The following is an 18456-nucleotide window of genomic DNA, read 5'->3' as shown; positions in this document are numbered from 1 at the left end:
ACAGGTTGTGTGTATTTCTGGTCCAATTATATCCTTATCTTACATATAACAGAGGTGGTTTGTAGTTTTTAAGATTAAGAGTTCTCTTGTACCTAGTTCACCTATATTTATAGTCTACTGTTTACAGTATATTTTCTGTACCTCGCCATGAAATGCATTTTTAAGACATATAAGAACTTTTCCCTTTTAATATAAATAGTTTATTTTTAATTATTGATTATATATGCATATTCAATGACTCCCATCCTATGAAAAATAGTTCACAAAGATTGAATAGTCACCGTACTGTGTGTATTGCAAGAACATCAAGTAACATAATGGTAAATGTACATAGTAACATGTTAACTCTTTTGATGACCATACTTTTTCTAACTCTAAGCAAAATTATATATCAGTATAAACATGATAAAGTAATCTACCGGTATGAATGAAAAGAGAGTTTTTAATTTAGAAAACAATGACATCTGGTGGTCATAATAGCTGTCTCATTAGCATTTTAACTACTTCCCCTATTTGCTATTAAGAAAATACACGTAGAAGAAAATGATTCAACACAAAAACAAAACTTACTTGTAAATCTATGAAATTCTCTTTACGGTAGGAGATTTTCTCATTGTTGGAGATTGTACAGTAGTACCTGTAACTGCTTATACCCATGTCTTATGCACTTTAGTTTGATAAACTCACTAAATATCATGTATATACATTGTACCACATCTCCTTATTTTTATATGCATTACAATAACATGAACAATTGTAATTCAAATCTATACATATCAAAGCAAAATGAATTTCACCACTTTCATTTATGCACTTTTTGACAAAACACAAGCTCTAAAATGACACATTATAAATTTATTTATATATAAAATAAAATTTAGTACACGACTCTTAACAGGTATAAAAAATGCACGGCTGTGTCATGATTTGCGAAATCTGTGCTGAAAACATAGGCATTGATGGGTTTGAGTAATTCCATCTGTGAAGCTCAACATTAGCTCGTCAGTTGGTGGTGGACAGTTTTAATGAGCGTCACTGATGAGTCTTATGTAGACGAAACGCGCGTCTGGCGTACTAAATTATAATCATGGTACCTTTGATAACTTTTTAAATCCTTTCTGCAGGATGAATGACTTTTCATGAGAAAAAAAATTCACAAATCAAAACTTTCCTCTAGATTTCTCCTACAATATTCATCCAGTTTAGTTCTTTTGGTTTAACGGGACACCGTCCTGATTTTTATTTTTTGCAAACCGTTCAGCCTCTTGCTTGCAAATGGTGCATGAAAATAGGCTGGGAATGGCAGTAGACAAGTCTCTTTAAGTTGGGGTTGTGCCCTGAAAAAAGTTTGATAACATTATCTTTTTTGAAACTTGTGAAAGACTTATACAACACACATACCTAATTAACTATAACATAGAAGAGAGCATCATTCATGTCATTGTTTTGTTCCTGTTTACATATTGTCATTGATATTTTTCAAGAAAGCCTATGAAGCATAGCTTATGAGTTCCTGTCATTACATCATAAATTAACATACATGTAATTACTGCTAAAATAAATCTCAGCATGATATACCTCTTGTAGGAAAACCTTATTATTGTAGCATTCACCAAAAAATCTCAAACAGATTACATTGAATCGTAATTTACCAAAATTATGACGTCTTGAATTATCCCCCCTATATATGTATGAGCCATGACCTTAATCCAATTTTTCCTTCTTTTTAAGTCATTTGGAAATACATGTTCTCCTCTTAAATGACACTCAGGTACACAACAAGGACTGTACAGCCCTAGTCTTCAGTATATAATTGTTGCATTCGTTCAGTCGTTCAGAAATATTTAAACATCAACAAATGTTAAGGACAAGAAAACACTAGGTCTACCTCAAGAGCAAAGATACGTACATACAACCCGTGTTAATGTGTAAGAGAAATATATCTGGTTAAACTACAAATCAATGCATACAGGAGACAATGGTAGATATATTGCATTACGTTACATTCTACCTAAAGTCACGTGGATATGTTTACATATTTAGACTTGACCCAGTATGACTCGTACCAGTGTCGTTTAAACAATAGACTAGAGTCGTGTATAAGACAATACAATGCTTAAGCTTCTACTATTTGTGTGAAGTGAATCTTTTTGTTCTGTACATTTAAATTGTTTAACTGATACCTATCTGTTTCCTTCTCAATTCACTTTGTCAGTCCAATTCTTTGAGCTTCTTCAAAACATGCGTATTCCTGTGCCGCGTCCGGAAGTGAAAAATTATGAGAAATCCTCGTAAAATAATGCCATTTTCTATTTTGTGGAATCTATTTTGTTATAATTATTAGATAAAGATAAAAAAAAAAGTTACGATCAATTATGAATTTGCATATCATTATACAGAACGTTTATGAACTATTTTTCCATAGCTGTAAGTCGGTCATTTTGGCGGGAAATCATATACACATACACGCGTAGATTGACTGGTACCCGATCGTAATGTTACACATATATCAAATAGCTAATGCCCCGAACGTAGTAGCTGGAACCAGGATAATACGTAGACAACATACATAACTAATACCGAAATTGAAAACGCTAACGGTTTCTCGTTCATAAACCGAATTCCGCTTTGAATTATAGAAAATGCAATAAGTCGACCTTTCATTGTTATATCAACGTCTGAACTGATTTAAAAATCTTTAGATGTCAGATAACACTCGAAATTGCCCAAACCTATTTCCACATGGAATACAAATAAATAAATGATAGTTTGTAATCAGGTTGACTGCTTATAATGCAAACTACACATTAATAACAAGTTTGTTTAAATGAACAATACACACTGATCGTTTCTTTATTTCCCAATGTAAATGAAAGAAACAAAAACCATATCATACCATAAAAAGAAAAGGAGAAAATTGATCATTTCCGGATCTATTTCTGGCCAAATGACCCCCTACATAGATTTGTTGGACGTTGCGTATGAAAAGATGTACCTCATGACTTGAAAGTCCGGCTTAAAAGCACTGCCTTAAAAATCATAAAACGATTTAAGAGAAAACAAATTCGGATGACTATCTAAAACCGAGGGAAACACATCAACTACAAGAGAAAAAATAAAGGAACAACAGAAACACTGAAGTGCAACAAACAAAAAGTGCAAACGACAGGATATTTAAAGAAAAACATGGTGGGTTGAATCAGGATTAATGGTTAGCTAAATAAACTGCGTTTATAGCAATATTAATAAAACATCGCTAAGATGACAACATTACATGACAGAAATACAGCACAAACAGACATGACAAAGAACATCTGTATCGTTTTAAAAGACCAAATAAATTCAAAAGTATCATTTATCAACACCTTAAGAAGCACAACCATCCTTTTAAATATTTAGCAGTTCAACCTTTAGAAGTAGTAAATAAGCAGCCTGGTGAATCGCATTCAAAGTTTGTACGATCACGGAAAATAATTGAATTAAATTGAATTAAAAAATTACAGACAGTTTACCCTCTCGGTCTAAATGATAATATCATGGGAATTGGTAATATATCTAGAACCAATTCCGTTAACATTTTGGATATAGTTTCTAAAACTGTTCGTAAAAACCGTTCTCACGGTCGTAGAACAAATCGCAATCAAAGAAAATTTCGGGCCAATCATACCAATATTTCGGACCTAATTTCTATTTCAAAAAACAACGGCAGACATTATCTGTTAACAAAACTCTGTTCGTTACCGGTTAATAAGTTAAATAAAATTTTGGAGGATTGCAACAAAATTTCATATAGCAGTCCTAAGTATGAAATTGTTCAAATTATTATGGCATATTGTTATTCTAAATTATTTCCCAAAATTGATCGCCCTGAAGATCATAAAAAACATTTTATTAAAATTAAGTATGTCAATAAAGGCTTTGATTTTGTAAATATTGCCGGTATATTTAACGACCATTCTGTTAAAGAACAAATTCCTGGATATTTTGACAATACTGAGCTACCTCTTATTTGTTATATTTACAAGAAATCTACCCGAAATTTGTGTTCAATTATAGTCAATTGTGTAAAGATGTTAATATCAGTGAACATACACCTACTTCATGTAATTGCAGTAATTCCGAATATATTTATGGACCCATTTCCCATGTTATAACAGGAGATCTTAACATCGTTCAAGACCGCGAGTTAAAATCATTCCTCAGTAAAGGACCTATATATCGTCCCCCGTCAATTATTAATTGGAATGAGTGTCGTAATATCATCCACGACTCACTCCATACTTACTGTATAAAATGGATAAAACGGGAAAAAGCTGACAAAAAATCTTTGGACTCTTTTTTTAATTCAGTAATGAAGATAGTTGATATACGTATTCAACATTTTAAAGAACATTTTACTATTAACATTAACCAAAATAAACCTATTTCTCGTATCAAACATAAACTAAAAGAATTAGCCAAGGAATTTGTTTTTGTCCCGGCCGATAAAGCTGCTAATAATATTATTATTGTTTGACGTAAATTTTACATTGAGGTTCTGAAAAAGGAAATCACCAATTCACCAACATTCCAACTGACTCCATTTTCAGAAAACGAAATCTGTAACAAACATAAACTTTTAGCCACCGCTTTACAAGCAGAGCCAAATACAATGAAAGTTCCAACAATGTATTGGCTTCCGAAGCTACACAAAACCCCTTACAAATATAGATTTATTTCGTCTTCAAGCCATTGTTCAACTACTAAATTGTCTATTCTTCTTACCAGCACACTTGGTACAATTAAAAACCTTATAATAAATTGTTCAAATAAGGCCTTCGAAAATAGTGGAATAAATTACTTTTGGAGTGTCAAGAACTCTTTGGAAGTACTTGATAAATTGCATGCTTATATTGGTGATTTTGAATCTATTCAAAGTTTTGATTTTTCTACCCTGTATACCACATTGCCTCACATTCTCATTAAGACAAAATTCACACACCTAATTAAATGGGCATTCAAAAAATCAGAATGTGAATATATATATTCAAACTCTTTTAGGTCATTTTTTAGTAGCAATAAACAAAAAAACTATGTTAATTGGACATGCTTTGATACTATATATGCCCTTGAATTTTTACTAGATAACATTTTTGTTCGCTTTGGGGATTCCGTATATCGTCAGATTATCGGAATTCCAATGGGGACTAACTGTGCACCACTTATTGCGGACCTCTTTTTGTATTGTTATGAGTTACAATTTATTACAAAATTAAGCAAAGACCCATCAAAACAACATCTGATAAACAAATTTAATAATACTTTTAGATATTTGGATGATATTTTGGCTCTCAATAATGACGACTTCAGTATGTATATTAATTAAATTTATCCTGCTGAACTTACTTTAAATAAAGCTTATACTAACAATGACCACTGCCCTTTCCTCGATCTTGATATCTATATCACTAACGGAAAGCTGAATACTAAAATTTATGATAAAAGGGATGATTTTTCATTTCCTATCGTTAATTATCCGTTTTTAGATGGTGACGTTCCCTTGTCACCATCTTACGGTGTTTATATATCTCAACTTGTACGATTCGCTCGTGTATGTAACAATGTTTAAGATTTTAACGGGAGACATTTATGTATTACTGAAAAATTATTACACCAGGGTTTTCGATATCACAAACTAGTCAAAACATTTACTAAATTTTATCATCGGTATAAAGACATCATTCGTAAATATAGCTCAACATGCAGACTTCTTATACGTTCAGGTATTTCACATCCAATTTTTTATGGAAATATTCTTTATAAAGCACAAAGGTGTCAGTATTCACCTCAGAAACTTAAAAACCTTTGAATACACTTATTAAGAAGGGATATAATTACGATACTGTTGTCAAGTCATTAAAGATTGCATATTTTGGCGTTAATATTGAGTCACTGATAAGGTCTTTGCGTCGGAACTAAACACATTTATTCAAAAACAGTTGTTGGCATGACACGGGTTATGTTCTTCTCATATATGTTATGATGGTATGATACTAAACCCCTAACGGGAAGGATTGTGCCTGATGTACATATGATGAAATCATAATCTTTCAGTCAGTTTAATTGAAGTCTGGAGCTGGCATGTCAGTTAACTGCTAGTAGTCTGTTGTTATTTATGTATTATTGTCATTTTGTTTATTTTCTTTGGTTACATCTTCTGACATCAGACTCGGACTTCTCTTGAACTGAATTTTAATGTGCGTATTGTTATTTTTTGCGCCTGTCCCAAGTCAGGAGCCTCTGGCCTTTGTTAGTCTTGTATTATTTTAATTTTAGTTTCTTGTGTACAATTTGGAAATTAGTATGGCGTTCATTATCACTGAACTAGTATATATTTGTTTAGGGGCCAGCTGAAGGACGCCTCCGGGTGCGGGAATTTCTCGCTACATTGAAGACCTGTTGGTGACCTTCTGCTGTTGTTTTTTATTTGGTCGGGTTGTTGTCTCTTTGACACATTCCCCATTTCCATTCTCAATTTTATGACAAACACAAGAACACATTTTTCTGTGAAACGAACAAATGAGTAACATAAAAGTCGCTACTACATGTAACCACAGAAATATAGCAGTAATGTCCCTTTTCGATATATACATTGTATCGTTGTTGTTTTCTTTTTGATGATTTGAGCATTCTTTTTAAAGATTAAGACGATTTTTGGTTTATTTTTGGTTTATTTTTGTTTTGTTTGGGTTTTTTTATTTTGATTTGGAAGGGTAATACAATGCTGATACAGAGCATGAATAGAAAATACGTGTGATTTTGTTATACCATGACAATTCTTAATCTGAGAATCTTAACAAAGATGCAACTTATATTAATAGAACACCGAATTTCTATTTCAAATTAAATGTGAAAATATGTCACCCGTGCTAACGTTCTAAATTGTGATCAAAACAATTATTAAGTGCGTCATTAAACATTAAACACCTGTAATTTACATTTATCAAGGTCGAATATATGATACTGATGTCGTGATTTTATACAAAAACATAATATCACTTTACAGCATTAACAATACATTTATAGTTCTCTTTAAATGAACAAAAAAAACATGATTCACCTCTAAACTTAATCAAAGCGCGAAAGCGCTGTAAAGGCAGTTAATTACAGGTTGTGTGTATTTCTGGTCCAGTTATATCCTTATCTTACACATACATTGTATAACAGAGGTGGTTTGTAGTATTTAAGATTTAGAGTTCTCTTGTACCTAGTTCACCTATATTTATAGTCTACTGTATATTTTCTGTACCTCGCCATGAAATGCATTTTTAAGACATATAAGAACTTTTCCCTTTTAATATAAATAGTTTATTTTTAATTATTGATTATATATGCATTTTCAATGACTCCCATCCTATGAAAAATAGTTCGCAAAGATTGACTAGTCTCCGTACTGTGTGTATTGCAAGAACATCAAGTAACATAATGGTAAATCTACATAGTAACATGTCAACTCTTTTGATGACCATACTTTTTCTACATACCCGCCAACTGTCACTTTTTGCGGGATATTCCCCCCGTGGAGGCTCCCAAGTGGAAATTTTGTAAGAGCAATTTTGTCCACTACTTTAAAGATAACAATTAATTCAACACGGGTTATGAGCTTGTCAAAGCACGAAGAAACCAAAAAACCACATTAGAATATGTTTGAAGGCCCCCTTGAAGATTTTGCAGGACTATAAGAACCATCTTTCACGTAAAACCCCCATGGGCATTTTGAAAAGTGGGCAGGTATGTTTCTAACTCCAAGCAAAACTATTCTTCAGTATTAACATGATAAAGTAAACTACCGGTATGAATGAAAAAGGAGTTTTTAATTAAGGAAATTCCATCAGTGAAGCTCAACATTAGCTCGACAGTTGGTGGTGGACAGTTATAAATCCTTTCTGCAGGATGAATTACTTTTCAGGAAAACCAATTTCACAAATCAAAACTTTCCTCTAGATTTCTCCTACAATATTCATCCAGTTTAGTTCTGTATTGGCCTGACCATTAAGTATAACCGACGATTGGGCTCAAGCAACAAGACTATCAGGTGCTGATAATATATTCTCAAACCAATCTAACAAATGGTAAAAAGCTGAAAAACAAATAAAATACAATTTTACAATGTGTTGAATTAATGTTTCTAGTGTATGAAATGTCCAAAATAATTGATTGCACAGTCCATTGAATCCGAGGAAATGTTGTACTTTCAAGAACAGTTACATTTAAAGTATTTCACGGAGAAGAGGTTCAATTATACGAAAGGCAATTTGAAGGCTTTAAATACAATGTTATATAATTAACTCACTCTGTGGTTAGCCACAAATTGTGTCCAAGATGACGTCTCGACGAAATGTTCCTCGTGATCATAATGACCTTGCAGTTTTCATGTAACGGATACGTGTGAGAGAGGGAAAGGTAGCGATGATACGATTTTTGAACGTTCTTATAAGGTTAAAGATGGAACACATAAATAGATTAAGAATATAATCAAACGAACTATATAAATTGAGGAACGGCGTAACAGAATACTCCCCGTCTGATGTCTATCTGATATCACTTTTCCATAACTAAATCGCATATAAATATATTAAATAAATAAAATCCAAACATAAATTGATTATGTACAAGAGTAACGTCTACTTCTGGTCGTATGAGAAATATCAGGTTTCAACTTACGACCTCTCAATATAAAGTTTTCAGAATAGATTAATTCCACGGGAAACTGGGTTCGGCACAGTTTCTTGTCCTAAGAAGAAGGATCTCTTCAATGAGGTTGCTGTGATTGGCAGAATGCTCCATAGTTGCTGTTGAGATAGTAGGAACTGTTTTTTCCAATGTTGTTATACGTCGACGACGGTTGAAGGTGGTCTTCCGGTGGGTATGACGAGAGCTAATACTTGATCCTCTTCCGGTTTAGCGGAATGTCACATCTTTTTTTAGTATCAGACGAAATTAAGCGTTTCGTCCTAACGTTCCATCCTGCTGATCCAGTTGTTCTATCTGTGAAGTAGGGTCCTCAATGTTTGATTTTGTTGTAGTATGTAGTAATGTCCAAGAAAATGTGTTACTTTGTGATGATGTCCAGATAAGACTACTGGTTCCTTTTCACTAAAATTCAAGTCAGATTTGGCAATACTGCTTCCTCCTCGCAGTAGATGTTGCTTGCTCAAAGGCAGATTGATATTGGCAATAGGTCCTTCTATCGTAATAGGTTTGCGAATGCTACTGATTTCCTCACCATGAACCTCAGGTCCTGTTGATTTCGGAATGAAATTTTCTTTATCTATAGATTTTTTAATAGAAGTCAAAGATTTTGCTTTTAGTGACGCGAGTGATGTCCCTTTAGAGGAATTCGTGCGTTTACCAGGCTTGGTACTCGGTCCTGTACATTCAAGGTATTGTATTGAATGCGATTTTGCGACTTTGGCATTCGAATGAAAGTTTTTGTCGTTAGACTGAACAACAATTGGATTCTTGTCCCAGACGGCTATTTCCGGTCTTGAGGCAAGACGTTGTTCTGATTCCGTGATTGAAACGTTAATGATCTTAGTGTTGATTTAAATAGGAACAGTTTGCTCGTCAATGTATGTATTTCCAATTATGACCCAACCAAGTCTCAACTTTTGGGTAAATGGAGTTCGGGATGGTCCTAGGCGTTGTTCAAGGACGTGGTGTGCCTCTATAAGGTCCCTTCCAATTAGGAGTAGAATTTGACAACGTTCCTCTATTGGTGAAATGTTTCCTCTGAGTTCTTTCAGATGAGGATGATGCATTGCAACTTCAGAAGTAGGAATTTCGTCTCGATTATTGGGAATATTAATTCATTCAATTAATGTAGGCAGATCAAATTGTACGTCACTATGTACAGATTTTATGACGAAATCTTTTCCTCTTTTCCCGGAAGTAGCTACTCTGCCGGAGCATGTTGTAAGAGAGTAGTTTTCAGGTTTCTCCGGCGTAAGAGAATAAGTTCTTTTGGTTTAACGGGACACCGTCCTGATTTTTAATTTTGCAAACCATTCAGTCTCTTGCTTGCAAATGGTATATGAAAATAGGATGGGAATGGCAGTAGACAAGTCTTTTTAAGGTGGGTTTGTGCCCTGAAAAAAAGTTTTATAACATGAGCTTTTTTGAAACTTGTGAAAGACTTGTGCAACACACATACCTATATATCATGCCTATATAAGAATCCGGGTCCGTTCGCCCTGGTTCACGTTCGCTTTAGTACCTGTTCGCCCTGATACCTGTTCCACCAAGGTCCATTTGCCCTACTTTTTTTTTTAATTGTTGTCCAGTTGCATAATGTTAATTATTTGAACTATTATGTTAAAGTTTGTTGAAAAATTTACCGAATACGCATGGTTTTGATTAAAAAAAATCTTTAAAAGGAAGTTGGAAAATTTTGTTTTGATTTCCAATTTTTAGCGTTTGCATAAAACATATTCTTTATATCTAATAACCAGGTGCTCCGCAGGGCGCAGCTTTATACGACCCCAGTGGTCGAACCCTGATCAGTTGGGGCAAATTTGGTTACAATATTCAAGCTTGATACTGTCTGAATTTTGATTGTGTTTTTGCCACAAAATTAATGTGGTTCAAGATCTAACACATCTATTGCACAATACTGTGCAATTGAATATTTCTTATTGAAACTTTTCAAAATTTGAAATTTGAAAAATGTTGAAAAAAAAAATCCCTAAAAAAATGGTAAACTGAGATCCCCCCCCCCCCCCAATTTATTGAAACCCCCCTTGGAGCAATAACCCTTAAACTCAAACCCATGCCTTCCTTTGTAATATTGAACCTTGTAGTACGATTTCAGAGAGATCCATACACTTAAACACAAGTTATTGTCATGATTGTTTGGAAACTAGAAACATGCTTCTTTTTGGCCCTTAATTTCTACATATTTTGGGCAATTAACCCAAAACTTAATCCCAGCCTCCCCTTTATTATATGGTACATTGTGTCACAATTTCAGAGAGATCCATGCAATTACACACAAGGTATTGTCCGGAAACTAGAAAAATGTTTGTTTAGGCCCCTTTTTGGCCCTTAATTCCTAAACTTTGGCCCCATAACCCCTTAAATGAATCCAAACCTTCCACTTGTGATTTTTAACATTGCAGTATACTTTCAGAGCAATTGAAATACTGGTAAACAAGTTATTATCCTGAAACTAGAAAAATGCTTGTGTTGGCCCCTTTTGGGCCCCTAATTCCTAAACAGTTCAGACCATCATCCCCAAAATAAATCCCAACCTTCCTGTTGTGGTATTGAACCATCTGAAAAAATTTCATTAAGATCTATTCACTTAAACTAAAGTTATTATCCGGAAACCAAAGTGTCTTCGGACGACGACGACGCAGACAACGCTGACAACGCAGACGACGCTGACAACGTAGACGACGCAGACGACGGCATCATACCATTATACGAACCCAAAAAAATTTTGGGGTCGTATAAAAACTAGACAATCCCTTTCTTGTTTATAAAATGTTTTTTTTATATCTATCAATGTAATATATAAAAAAAGGTTTAAAAACCGCCCCTTTAATAAAAATAATGCATTTTTTTAATATCTATTGGGAATAAGTTGTTGCAATGATATTTTTTTATATATGTATCGTCGCTAAATAGTTTTCTTGACGCTTCTTATCGCTAAATTAATTTTTTTGTCGCTTCTCATCACTTTTTGACGCTTTTTGTCTCTAATTATTGAGCCCAGATTCAGGAACGATAATTTCATACGTTATATAACTAAGACCGAAATAACTATAACGCCATACGGCTTCACGTATAGAAATGCTTTAAATTGGATAATATGCAATATAATTCATGTTCAGTCGACTTTTAATTGTAATATCAACGACTGAAGTGATTTTAAAATATCTTTAGATGGCATATAATACTCGAAATTGACCCGACCTCTTTCTACACGGAATTCAAATAATGATAGTTTGTAATCAGGTTGACTGCTTATAATGCAAAAAAAACATTAATAAAAAGTTTTTAAAACGAACAATACACACTGATCGTTTCTTTATTTCCCAATGTAAATGAAAGCAACAAAAACCATTTCATACCACAAAAAGCAGAGGAGAAAATTAAACATTTCCGGATCTATTTCTGGCTAAATGACCCCAAGCATAGATTTGTTGGATGTCGCGTAAGGAAAGATGAACCTCATGACTTATAAGTCAGGCCTTAAAGCACTGCCTTTAAAAATGTCAAATCATTAACTTTCATAAGTTCAACAAAGTACCCGTCTTGAAATCCTCTTAATGTTGTTTTTATAAGTATTCATAGAGACAGTCAGTTCTTATCATATTAAAACTGAAATTGCATTGATGGGTTAGTTGACATTATTATTCATTGGTTTTTTTTACATAATGATCCATATAATTATGATATCAGATAGAAAATACACTTTATTCGAAGTATATCTATGTTCAAATACAGAAAAAACAAACCTGAAGTATAACCTGACTTGAAATTTTGCCCTATGACGGACACTTTAGCCGAACACCTTTTTCCTCGTTTTTCTCCCAAAATAACTCAATCTGATTATTCATATGAATGAATGACAAATGCGACTATGCACTGTACCTATAAGACACAGAGGCATGATGATTAATTTGTTGTGGACAAAAGAGAAGCGACACACAAAATGAGGTCTTCTCGTTTTATAGAAATGATACATGTATGCATGTCAACATTTCTAGTATATCCATTGCAGGAAAAAGAAGTCATGTCACACCCATTTTGTATTTCTTGTCTCTTCTAAATACATTTAAATCAAACTACATGCACACTACATGTTGATTGTGTAATAGCAAAAATGTTGTTATATCTTGCAGATTGCAGAAAGTATGAACAAATCCAGCAGAAATGATCATAATATTTCCCAGTTAGTTAAAGATGTGGAGAAACCGGTCATATTTTGTGATTGGAAAATATACCTTCAGCAGTATTTTAAAACATTTAAGCATATTAGAACTTATCACCACTTCATAGTTGATTCAACCAAACCAGGATATGTTGTTTTTAAAGAGTCATGTGACTCTGTACCTATAACCATCAGTTTGTTAAAAACACTAGAATTTCAAATTTGCTATGCCAAACACTTAAACATCAAAAGAATTAGATGCAGCCAGACAGTGGTATTTGTATGAACAAATCAGGGAATATTGTTCATGTTGTTATAGCGAGGCTAATAAAGATGTCATTTTTCCAAAGCATACAATTGCCAAAAGTGAGGTTGACTTGACCAGTGAACTATGGTCATTTCACGTTTTCGCAATAAAAAAAATCTAGATTTTGCTTTAATTGATGAATTAAAGATGAGATCGTATTATATTTTAGATCTGAGATAATTCCTGTCAGTCAGGAATGGTCATTTTACGTTTTCGCAATAAAAAAAAATCTATATTTTTCTTTAATTGATGTATAAAAAGATGCATGAAATCTTATTATATTTTAAAACTGAGGTAATTCCTTTTCAAAATAAAAAAGTTATTAGTATATTTATTTGGTCATGTCATTGTCGAGGTTTCAGTGTCCTGTCATTTATGGTCAGGTCACATTATAAAAAACTTTTAATAAAACAAATCTGTATTATTCCTATCTTTACGTATAAAATGGTTAAATCTGATTATATCTCATATTTAAGATATTTTCTATTTTTTTAGAAAGGATAATTAGCAATTTTACTGGTCCTGTCATCGTCGAGGTTGGTCATGTCAGTCAGCGATGGTCATGTCACGTTTTCGAAAGTTTTAGAAAAAAAAATCATTTTTTTTTTTATAACATTGAGGTTTCAAAATATGACATATCATTTTATGTTTCAAATCTGAGATATTTCCCTTGAAAAATAAAAAAGTTATCAGCATTTTTGTTTGGTTCTGTCATTGCCGATGTTGGTCCTGTCATTATCAGAGTTGGTCATGACACGTTTTCTAAAGTGTCTTACAATTTTTTTTAAATTCTTTTCTTAAATCTATTTATCAAATGATGAAACCTTATTATATTTCAAATTTCAGAAAAATATTTTAAGAAATAAAAGAGTAATTAGCAATTTAATTTTGTCCTGTCATTGTCGAAGTTGGTCCTGTCAGTCAGCGATAGTTATGTCACGTTTTCAAATGTTTTTGATTAAAATTCTATATTTTTTATAACATTTCGGTTTGAAAATATGACATATCATTTTATAATTTAAATCTGAGATAATTCCGTTGAAAAATAAAAAAGTTATTAGCATTTTTATTTGGTCCTGTCATTGTCGATGTTGGTCCTGTCATTGTCAGAGTTGGTCATGTCACGTTTTCTAGAGTTTCTTTTAAAAAAATTAGATTTGTTTTTAAGATATATATGTTAAATGATAAAATCTTATTATATTTCAAATTTGAGATCAATCCTTTGAGAAATGAAAAAGTTATTAGCATTTTCAATTTGGTCCTGTCATTCGGTCCTGTCATTCGGTCCAGTCATTAGTGTAACCCGTAAGCAGTGTAGAAAAATGTATTACTGGGAACAATGAGAAATAAAGGGAAGTAACAATTTAAATCTAGCAAATTATTAAACGTTACTTAAAAAAAAGAAATAAATTACTTCCAGTCCGCATTTATGATATTTGCAATTTTGATTAATCTGAAAAACAAACTAAATTCGTATTTTTTTATGTTAAAAAAAAACCAACAGTAACGCATTTTTTAGAGCAACTTTTAATTGTTTCTGGTAATTAATCTGAATCTAATGTTCAAAAAACAAATTTCTCAAATTCATTATATGTCACACTCTTTCTGTGATGTAATTACTTAATTTAAACTACATAGTTCTTTATACACAAATTCCTCTGTTACATGTTTTAGGTTGAACATATTTCACTGCTGTAGTAGTCAGATTTTGCAGTTTTACATGAACTTTGAACACGACTTCTAACTTTACCAAACTTTTAGAGATCTTCAGGATTGAAGTTTTAGAAATCATAAAATCAGATAAAAAGTTTGTCTCTCTGCTGATTGTCTATCAAAATGTTTGCTTACATCCATGCTCTTTTCTTTGTTAATCACAAACTTCTTTAAGAGGGACAACACTGTCAAGAATATCCATAAAAATGTCTTGGTAGTTCTTGATGTCTAGGGATTATAGACGATGCCCTAACGAATAGGTATTGGCTAGTACTACAACGGGAGGGTAAAGATTTTCTGGGGTTAACATTTTTAAAGGACGAGGCAATGGGTTGAAAAGTGGGTAACCCCAATTCTTATTTTATCAAATTGGACGTTTTTTCAATGTTACTTTTCGAAGTACTATTCAATAGCTATTACCCTCAGGGAAGCATCTATAATTCCTAGCCATACAGAACTGCCTAGGCAATGGGTTAGAAAGTGAGTGACCACAATGCGTATTTTATCAAATATTACGTTTTCTCCGTGTTACGGACGAACTTTACTGCCTTTAAGAATGCTTACCCCAGAAATTATTTACCCTCGCGTTGTAGTACTATCGGATAGCTATTCTTCAGGAGAGCGTCTATAGTCCCTAGCCATAAAAACTACCAAGACAATGTGTCGGAAAGGGAGTGCCCGGCCCGCAATGCGTATTTTATCGAATTTGGGTTGACTTCTATGTTTCGGGCGACATATTCAGCCTTTAGGAATGCTATGCTCAGAAATTCTTTACCCTTCCGCTGAAGTACTATCCAATAGCTATTCGTTGTGGTAGCTTCTATAATCCATAGCCATACAAAACTGATGAGGCATTGGCTTGGTAAGTTGGTGGCCCCAAGTCCTAGCCATACAAACTGCCGAAGCAATCGGTTGGTAATTTGGTGACCCCAATGTGGATTTTATCAAATTTGCCTTGTTCTCCGTGTTACGGACGAAATTTTCGGCATTTAAGAATGCATACCCCAGAATTTACTTACCCTCACGTTGTAGAACTATCCGATATCTAGTATCAACGGACGAACTTAAGGAAATTAAAGAATGCTCACTTAATTTGGGTTAGTTTATAATAAAATTGGGAAAGGAAATGGGGAATGTGTCAAAGAGACAACAACCCGACCGAAGAGCAGACAACAATAGAATACCACAAATGGGTCTTCGATGCAGCAAGAAACACCTGCACACGGAGGCGTGCTTCAGCTGATCCCTTAACAAAAATGTAATCTATATATATGTTTCAGACGACATTTTCTGCCTTTAATAATGCTTACCTCAAAAAATCTTTACCCTCCCGCTGAAGGACTATCCAAAACCTTTTCGTTAGGGTAGCGACTATAATCCCTAGCCATACAAACCTGTCGAGGCATTCGTTTGGAAAGTTGGTGACCCTAATGTGTGTTTTATCAAATATGACTTTTTTCCCTGTGTTACGGATGATATTTTCGGCCATTAAGAATGCTTACCCTATAAATAATTACTCTCAAGTTGTAGTTTTATCCAATAGCTATTCGTTAGTGTAGCGTCTAATAATCCCTAGCCACACAGAACTACCAAGACAATGGGTCGGAAAGTGAGTGTCACCAATGCGCATTTGATCAAATTTGACTTTTTTCTCCGTGTTACCATCGGAACGATTTTTTTGGCCTTAAAGAAAAATTCTTTTAACCACGGTGTAGTTCTGTTCAAAAGCTATGCGTAAGGACAGCGTCTATAATACATAGCCATCAAGAAATACAAAAACAATTGGTCGGAAAGGGATTGTCACCAATGCGTATTTTATCGATTTTGAGGTTGACTTCCATGTTTCCAACGATATTTTCGGCATTCAATAATGCTTACCCTAACCGCTGTAGAACTATCCAATAGCCTTTTTTAAGGGCAGCGTATATATAATCCCTAACCACCAAGAACTACCACGACAATGGATGAAAATTCGTATTTCATCAAGTTTGACTTTTTTCCCGTGCTACGAATGATTTTTTCAGCCATGAATACTGCTAACCTAAGAAATTATTTGCCCTCAGGTTGTAGTACTATCTAATAGCCATTCGTTACGAAAGGTTCTACTAATCCCTAGCCTTAAAGAACTGCCGAGGCAAAGGGTTGGAAAGTGGATGACCCAAATGCGTATTTTATCGAAATGGGGTTGATTTCTCTGTTTCGGACGACATTTTGGCCTTTCCGGAATGAAATTCTTTAGTCTCCCGCTGTAGAACTATCCAATAGCTATTTATTACAGCAGATTCTATTATCCCTAGCAATACAGAACTGTCAAATCAAAGGGTTGGGAAATGGGTGTTCCCAAAGCGTATGTTTATCAAATTTGACTTTTTGTCCGTGTTAATAACGACATTTTCGGCCCTTAAGAATGCTTACCTTGAAAATTATATATCCTCATGTTGTGGCATACAAGTAATCCAATCGTTACTCGTTCAAGGGCAGCGTCCATAGTCCCTAGCCATCAAGAACCACCAAGACAATGGCTCGGAAAGCGTATTTATCGATTTGGGTTGATTTTTCCTGTTTCGGACGACATTTTTGACATTTACAAATGCTTATCTCAGAAATTCTTTACCCTCCCGCTGTAGTACTATCCAATAGCTATGTATTAGAGCAGATTCTATAATCCCTTGCCATACAGAACTGTCAAATCAAAGGGTTGGGAAGCGTGTTTTATCAAATTCGATTTTTTGTCCGTGTTAATGACGACATTTTCGGCCTTTAAAAATGCTTACCCCAGAAATTCTTTACCCTCAAGTTGTGTTACGTTCCAAAAGCTATTCGAAAGAGCAGCGTCTAAAGCCCCAGCCATCAAGAATTACCAAAACAATGGGTCGGAAAGTGAGTATCACCAATGTGTATTTTATCGAATTTGGGTTGATTTCCGTGTTTCGGACGACATTTTTGACATTTACGAATGCTTATCCCAGAAATTCTTTACTCTCCCGCTGTAGTACTACTCAATAGCTATTTATAAGAGCAAAGTCTATAATCCCTAGACATAGAGAACTGCCGGGGCAATGGGTTTGAAAGTGGATTACCCCAATGCGTATTTTATCGTATTTGGGTTGATTTCCATGTTTCGGACGATATTTTTGGCCATTAAGAATGTTTACCCTAGAAACTCTTCAACCACGGTGTAGTAATATCTAATAGAAATTCGTTAGGACAGCATCTATAATCCCCAGCCATCACGAACTACCAAGACAATATGGCGGAAAATGAGTGTCCCCAATACGTATTTTATCGAATTTGGGTTGATTTCAATGTTTCGGATGACATTTTCGGCCTTTAAGAATGCTTTCCCAAGACACTCTTCATCCTAACGTTGTGGTACTATCTAATAGATTTTCGTTAGGGCAGCGTCTATAATCCCTTGTCATCAAAAACTGCAATGGGTCGAAAAGGGACTGTATTTTATCGAATTTGGGTTGATTTCCATGTTTTCGGACGACGTTATCCAATATCTATTCGTAAGGGC

At 34.0% G+C, this 18456-nt stretch overlaps 1 pseudogene; it reads right to left on the bottom strand.

Annotated features, from left to right (window-relative positions):
- Positions 1-657, bottom strand: part of LOC139521606 (MMS19 nucleotide excision repair protein homolog) — a 62277-nt pseudogene extending 61620 nt beyond the window's left edge.
- Positions 658-18456: the final 17799 nt, after the last annotated feature.

Source organism: Mytilus edulis, chromosome 4, assembly GCF_963676685.1.
Source record: "Mytilus edulis chromosome 4, xbMytEdul2.2, whole genome shotgun sequence".
NCBI classification, from domain to species: Eukaryota; Metazoa; Mollusca; class Bivalvia; order Mytilida; family Mytilidae; genus Mytilus; species Mytilus edulis.
This window is presented reverse-complemented; position numbering and strand designations above follow the sequence as displayed.